This window comes from Sciurus carolinensis, chromosome 6 (genome assembly GCF_902686445.1).
Source record: "Sciurus carolinensis chromosome 6, mSciCar1.2, whole genome shotgun sequence".
NCBI lineage: Eukaryota > Metazoa > Chordata > Mammalia > Rodentia > Sciuridae > Sciurus > Sciurus carolinensis.
Genome location: NC_062218.1, coordinates 135,132,518 through 135,140,446, shown reverse-complemented (window position 1 = coordinate 135,140,446; position 7,929 = coordinate 135,132,518). Strand labels below are relative to the sequence as shown.

General features: G+C 37.6%; 1 pseudogene; it reads right to left on the bottom strand.

Moving 5' to 3' along the window:
* Positions 1-5,340: 5,340 nt before the first annotated feature.
* On the bottom strand, positions 5,341-6,074 carry LOC124986427 (enolase-phosphatase E1-like; annotated as a pseudogene).
* Positions 6,075-7,929: the final 1,855 nt, after the last annotated feature.

Sequence of the window (7,929 nt, the reverse complement as noted above, 5' to 3'; positions counted from 1 at the left end):
GTCTATGGGGAAGAAGTGTTATCATACTAGAAGATCATATATCAAAATAGATTCAACTTTCATGTATAACCAGGAAGAACCAACAAATAAGAAAATTCTTATGATCAAAGAAAAAAAGATTACATGGAAACATTTCAGCCAAAACATTATATAGTTTGGAATGATGTGCTAATAGATTGAGTACTAACTGAAACACAATTATTGTGCATCTTTATAGAAAAAGTCTGGTTAATTTCTCTGGTGTTTAATTACTAGTGCTTATAGTTTTATTTACTCAACTCAATTCCCATTTGCCTTTTAGTCCTTTCTTACACAATATTTAACTTAGTTTCGTAATTGAGGTATTATCTTCCACTTTACAGATGAAAAAACTGAGGATTAAGGCAGTTAGGTGATTCACCCAAATTCACAAAGCTAATAGAAGAGTGAGTTCAAAGTAATTTGGATCTTTTCTTGCTATACATAAGGCAAGTTATGTGGCTTCCTTCCTTCCTTCCTTCCTTCCTTCCTTCCTTCCTTCCTTCCTTCCTTCCTTCCTTCCTTCCTTCCTTCCTTCCTTCCTTCTCCCTCCCTCCCTCCATCCCTTCTCTTTCTCTTTCTCTTTCTTTTTGAAATGTGGTCTTGCTATGTTGCCCATGCTGGCCTAAAACTCCTGATCTCTAGATTCTTTCACCTCAGGCTCTGGAGTATCTTGGATTACAGGCACGTGATACCACACCTCGCTATATTTTGATTAGCTACATTCACTGAAAATTCTTTTCTTTTTTTTTTTTTTTTCTTTTGCATTGCTTGGGATTGAACCCAGGATGTCGTACACTTGAGGCAAGTGCTATACCACTTCGTTATACCTCCAGGCACATTGATTAAAGATTTAACCAAGTTGCAAATTCTGTATTAAGTGTGATACTACACACCTACAAATAAGGCATATGGCTTTAAAAATTTTTTTTCTCAGAGTGTGGAAAATTTGTGGGCTCTTATAGACCTTCTTGGTGGTTCATTCCCAATATTTCAGCTGCCTTTACATGTCATCACTGTAGATCACAGTTGTTGGGTTGCTGACCTGAGCATGGGGCAGGTAGCTGTGGATAGCCTTCCTCCTCCTCTTCATCAGTCAGAAGAAAAGCAGATACTTATTGTATGTGGATTATTTTTCCATTGGAGGAAAGTTAACTGATTGATAAAGAGCAAATTCACCTGGTGCATTGGAATGATAATCCCAGGACTAAGAAATCACCATGATCAGGTGTCAAGTAAAACATTGTGTATGTAATGGCCCTAGAGGACTTCATGGTATTTTAATAGGAAAGGAGGGGAGATGCATTCGCTGGGAGATGAAAATGTGGAGGAAAAAGGAAGAGTGAGAGGCAGCAACTACTATGTGAAGTGGTCCGACTGCTGGGGATGAGGATATTCTAGGGAATACTTTGAGGACTGGGGTCACAGGATATACATTTTATGGAACAGTGATATGATCACATCACCATGAGAGCTGAAATTAAGGACTGAGATGTGGAATCATTTTGCTTTGAATAATTTGCAGAATTAACACAAGTGGAGCTGTCCTAGATAAAGCTAGAAAATGCTCCCCATGGGACATGTTTAAGGTGGATCTTAGAATTTGAGAGAATATGGACAGAGTGGTGGTATACATCATCAATATATTAGCAAGACAAGCAAGAGAGTTGAATCGAGTTCTCAACCTATAGGGGTTCACCTTTTGGTTTTTCAGGACAGATATTTCCCCATAAGGGAAACAGAAATAGGAGTGATAGGATGTCCACAGGAACTTTTCCCCTCGTACTGGAATTTCCAGTAAGCCCCAACACCGAGAACGTCAAGCTCAAATGATTCTACATTCTCCTGTTATAGCATGTGCGTTACAAGGTGTACTTGAATCAGGATGGTCAGTTGCTGGAAGTGATAAAACCCCTTTTTGACTTTGACCCTAACAAGTTGAACTTTGGCAGGAAACTGTTATTGGTTGCATATTAGCCACTCATCTTCTGGATTTTAATTCATCCTCCCACACAGCTTTCTGGTAGGGTGAGAGAGTTCCTACCACTGTCTTTTACAAGAATCTTCAGTCTCTAAACTGAAGTATGCTGATGTCTGCTTCATGCATCAGTCTTGTGTGAGTCCTGGTAGTGTGCGACTGTGTATGAGATGTCTGACATATCTGCATGGCTGAGTGTTTGTGTCCCTGAACCTTTAAACAAAGCCTGCTTAGTCTCTGACCTCCAGTCCAACCCATCATCAGCTCTCTGCGATGTGCAGCCTGGCATCCGAGTAGCCACACTCTGAGATCCCTTTACTCTGAGGTAGCAGACCATAGTGGATGGACATAGGGCGACAAATGGAACAAAGGTGAAGCTAAGGGGCAGAATAATAGGGTCTCTAATGTCTGACAGAGTTTCGCTTCTTCGTGGTAGGAAATGGTGCTTTTGACTCTGAGCTTCTGGCCAAACCTAGGAATATCCTGCAGTAACTGGGCCTGGCACACCAAGCCCCATTGTCTCCTTTCTTATCCACCACCTGCTTCTCTATTTTTGTCTTGGAAATGTAGTTGCTCTGTTCTGCAGTGTACAAGCATAACCTGACACAAAAGACTTGTATCAGACAGACCACGAGACATTTCTTCCTTTAAACTGGTTATACAAAAAGGGATTTAGTGAGTTTTGTTTTCTGAATGACTCAGTGTGTTTGTGTCCATGTGAATCAGTCTGATTTGGAGGTAATTGTGCTCTCACCTGCTTTCCCCAACCCTTGTTACCTGGCTGCTCTCTGTTGTAGTCAGGTGTTTTCAAAAACTCTCCATTTCTGTTGATTCCTTGCTTGACCCTGGATGATGGGAAATTCACGGCTGGGGTTGAGAATTAATGAGTTGTTCTTACTGGAGGAGAACATTTAGAGTGAGACTTTTGTCTCTGGTCATGCTTGGAAGATTGGCATAAACAACACATCCCTGGAGATTTAGAGTTCCATGAGGATTTTTGTCAAGTTTCTATCCCTAGAGTTGGTTCCTCAGAGGTCCTCATTAGACACACATGTTAAGTGCTCCTTGTTTGTATTCTGCCTGAATACCAAAAATAGAATTGTTAGAAACTCAGTTCTTATGGATTTATTTGTTGCGTAGTCATGGGTACTCAATTCCATTTTCTTTGTCTGACTTTGAGAAGTCAATGAGAGGAGGGAGGAGGAAGAGGGATGCTCTGTGATGATAAAATGTATTATATACAAAACCATTTTACCAGTTGATAAACTGTGTGAAAAACGCAACAAGCACAAAGCAAAAACTTAAAACTCTAAGAATCAAGGAAGAATTTTACAAAAATCTATACTGCTATATTTCTGAATACTGGTGAAGTTGGGTACCTTTTCTTTTTTCTTCGTTTTTTAAAAAAATTATCCCCTTATTATCATTCATGATTTTTCCATCATTTACAAATTACTCCCATTTTAAGTTCACTTATGTCAATTTCTTTTTTTCTACTCTTGTATATTTTGTAGTCTTTAGATATTTAAATTAGCTACTAGAAGATCAAAATTATCAACATAAAATCACTTGTATCCCCTATCCTCTCATATTTGCAAGCCTATTTCCTTTTCCTTATTTGAAGCATCCTAAAATTATTCCTCCAGGATTCATTAGGAAAATAATTGCCTCCTGATATACTTCTGTTACGGGTCAGGCTATATGGACAATGGCCAAACAGACTGTATTTTACCCTGAGAGTCCATGTCATGTAGGAAATGCTTCTCCCATGAGAAAACTCTGCCTCTGTACCCATCAGTATTTGCCTAGCATAGCATGTGTGGCCACACATAATGGCAATTCTTACGGTGTAAAATTGTTCTCTTTTTGGTTCCCATTTTTCTTAGACAATGTACCCTGTTAGAAAATGATTGTCTAGATGTTAGTAACCATTCTTTATTGTAGCAACAGCCGTGTATGATTAATGTACTGACATGTGCTACTTATGGTAAGAAGGTGTACTGTAATCCTTGGAGGGGATCGAAGGGTGTGGACTTGCAGCCTGCCCCTCCGTCCTGCCAGCTGGTGAATGAAGACATTGCGGTCTCCTGTTTGAAGATCTACTTGGTGATTTCTTGTGATCTTGCCATAACACTTCAAATATAAGACTCTCAAAAATATAAGAAACCCCAGTAATATACTGAATGCTTACAACCCAGATGAAATAGTAACTACATATATATACATAATTCAAATGCTAGTTAATGATTTTTTTCCACTGGTACTCCATTAAAACACATACATTGTACCCATAATTAAGACTAAGCTAAAATAACATTCTTATTTTTAAATTTTTTCTTCAATCTGAGTTTGTTTTGATTATGGTATGACGTGGTATAGTTCAGGAACTTTTATAAAACTGAAAGAAGAGAATGCTTTTATTAATCACAACATAAAACTGACATGGAATCCTATTAAAACGGAACCAGGATGAATAATACTGTTATAAAATTTACATTTCCTATATTCACAGAAAATATTATATTTTAGGGCTCTTGTTGGTGTTATGAACTAATTTTAGCAAAGCTTTGTTTTAAAAAATACTAAATAGCAATTAATATACATTCTTAAACCGTGCTAAGATAAAGTTAGAAAGGCAATTGGTAACAATGAACAGAATTAGAATACATTTTGTTAAACATTAAGAACCATATTTTATATCAGCATACCTTTTTATTGATAAGCAAGTTCTGGCTGTGGCGGCCATGAGATTGGTAAGTTTCTTCTTAATTAACAAATACTTGACTGATCAAGACCTCAAGTGAGTTTTCTTTCCTAATTTTGCTCTTTGGAGAAGAAACAAATGCTTTTATCTTTTGTACCAAAGGAGGCAAATCTGAAATACAGCTGTTGCAAAGCTTCTAACTCACCATTAAACAAGGGTAATGAATTATTAAGAAGTATTTCCAGTATTTAAAATAATAGTCCTCTGAATAATTTTCAAAATTAAGTTTAAAATAATAGGCTTCTGAATAATTTTCAAAATTAAGTTCTTATTTTGGTATAGGATTTGATAATCATAATACATTTGATCTGATTTTCTTCTATCAACTACACTTTGCCCTCAATAAGGGTTAGTGTTATGATCTCAAAGTATTTCTAAGTATAAAGCATCTTTAAATTAGTTTTGTTTTCACCGAAGACTTTTCTCACTTATGTGCCTATGACAATTAATGAGCATACACATACATATACTTGCATACATATGTATGTATATATAAGTAAGTTACTTTGCCATTAGAATAAAACTAGACACAAGGGAGACAACTCTGAGGAACAGTTTGGTCTTCTGTAGAAATCTTCCTTTATGCTGAGGAAGGCAGGTACATTTCACTGAAGGATGTGATGAGGCTGTAGTAAATTTTCTCATTCTCTATTAATCCTGCATTGTCAGGTCTCACCACCACAGCTACCAGCACATCTGATTGCTCACAGCACTGGCCTCTAAAGTGACATCTGTTAGAAACAAGATGTTGTTAGTTGAGCATTCAATGCTGTTTGCAATCTTTCTAAAACTCTCACTCTCCACTTTGTGTCCAATCTTGGTATCAATCTTGGTATTAATAAAAAGCTCAAGAATATTTTCCTCTGAAGAATGCCCAAATAATAGTTTCTGAGCCTCTACACTTCCAGAATAGATATATACCTTCATCCCAGCTTCTCTCCACTTCCTGACTGCTGGAACTGACATCTTCAAAGAGCTCTGCTTTCATGGGCCCAGCTGTGAATGCTGCCCTCCACATGTGGCCCTGCACTTGTTTGAACTCTGTGGACTTTTGTCCAGTCATCTGCCAGCACACATTATCTGCTGTGGGTCGTCCATCCCCTTCCCAGATGCTGCAGGGTTTGGTGCAAACCCATCCAGGTGGGCATCTTCTTCAACCTGTTTCCTCAAAAGATTGACATCCTGCTGGTACTCCTCCTCTTCCCAATGTGTCTGCAGATACTCTTTAGCATTTCTTTGATGTAAGGAAATAAAATGTCCTTCGATATCTAACAAGATCACAGTGACTTCAGCGGGCACTGGAAGTATGACCATTTCCCCACCAGGTGCTACCATGGATGTTGGTCTTCTGGTAGGGAGGGTGGAGGGCAGGGCTGGCTGCACCTCAGGCAGCCTTGGATTTCCGAGAACCTCACAACAATCTCGGAGGTGGCCACCGCATGGGGCCTGAAGGGCCAGGAGAGGATACTTGTGTGGACAAGCAAGTGGAGAGACTGCTGCCCCGGGGTCAGAACTGGATGCTTGAAGTTGGGTATCTTTTCAATAACTCATTGTCCACTCACATATCTTCTTTGGTAAAGTGTCTGTTCAAGTTCATTACCCAATGGTAAATTTGGTTGTTTGTTCTCTTTTTTTATACATTTGAAGGGTTCTCTATGTATAACTACTTATCAAATGTAGCTTTTGCAAGTGTTTCATAGGTTGTGGCTCATCTTTTTATTTTCTTAATGACATATTAGAAGGGGAAACTTTTTTTTGCATAATTGCTGGATTTTCTTTTTTTTTTCTTTTTTACTGTAAACAAATGGTATACATGTTGTTTCTCTGTACATGGAGTAAAGGCATACTGTTTGTGTAACCATAAATTTACATAGGGTAATGTTGTTTGATTCATTGTTATTTTTTTCCTTCCACCCCCCCCCTCCCACCCCTCTTTTCCCTCTATACCGTCCTTCCTTCGTCCATTCTTGCCACCTTCCTTAACTCTAACCCTAAACCTAACCCTAACTCTAAACACCAACCCCTCCCAGCCCCCATTATGTGTCATCATCTGCTTATCAGTGAGATCATTCATTCTTTGGTTTTTTGAGATTGGTTTATCTCACTTAGCATGATATTCTCCAATTTCATCCATTTGCCTGCAAATGCCATAATTTTATCATTCTTTATGGCTGAGTAATATTCCATTGTATATATATACCACAGTTTCTTTATCCATTCATGAATTGAAGGACATCTAGGTTGGTTCCACAATCTGGCTATTGTGAATTGAGCAGCTATGAACATTGATGTGGCTGTATCTCTGTAGTATGCTGATTTTAAGTCCTTTGGTTATAGGCCAGGGAATGGGATAGCTGGGTCAAATGGTGGTTCCATTCCAAGCTTTCTGAGGAAATGTTTCCTTGCTGATTTCTAGGAGTGTTTTGTGTGTTCTGTTTGTTTTGTTTTGTTTTTTGTAAATTTCTGTGAATTTTCTGTATAGAAAGTAATATGATCTATAAATAGGATTAGCTTTATATCTTTTCCTTTTAAATTTTAAATTTTGTTCTTTTCTCTTTGGATTGGTTAGGACTTCCATATTAGTGGTGAGAGTGTACCTCTTTACCATGTTCCCAATTTCAAGGGAGAAATCAGGAAGGTTACATTTCATGTTTCAGTATTATAGTTGTTTTATCATTCACCGATAGAAGGCAGATTTTTAAAAATAAAAATCTGCTTTAACTTCTGTAAATTTTTCTTTTGTATGTTTTGAAGTTTTCTTTTTAGGTGTGCATACACTCAGGATCATGCTATCTATCTTATACTTTATCACTCTGAAATTTCCCTATTTTGGGACATACTTTCTCTCTTGCTATACATTGTTTCCTAATATTAATATAACTACACCATATTGTATATACTTAGATATACATGTCATACCTTTTTTCATCTTAACTTGTAGTCATTGATATAATTTGTCCAGATATTTCATCCCCCTATTTTAAAGGTAGTTCCAATACTCTTAGAGTTACTCGTATATGACTACAGGGAGTTTGTCTCTACTTTTAAGTATTCTTCATATACTAGGATATGAAGGTGGGTTTTATTTTTAGCTAATGGGTCTATCTCTGCTTATTAATAGGAGAATTTAATCCATTTACATTTGCTGTGAGGAAGAAGGATTCACTTC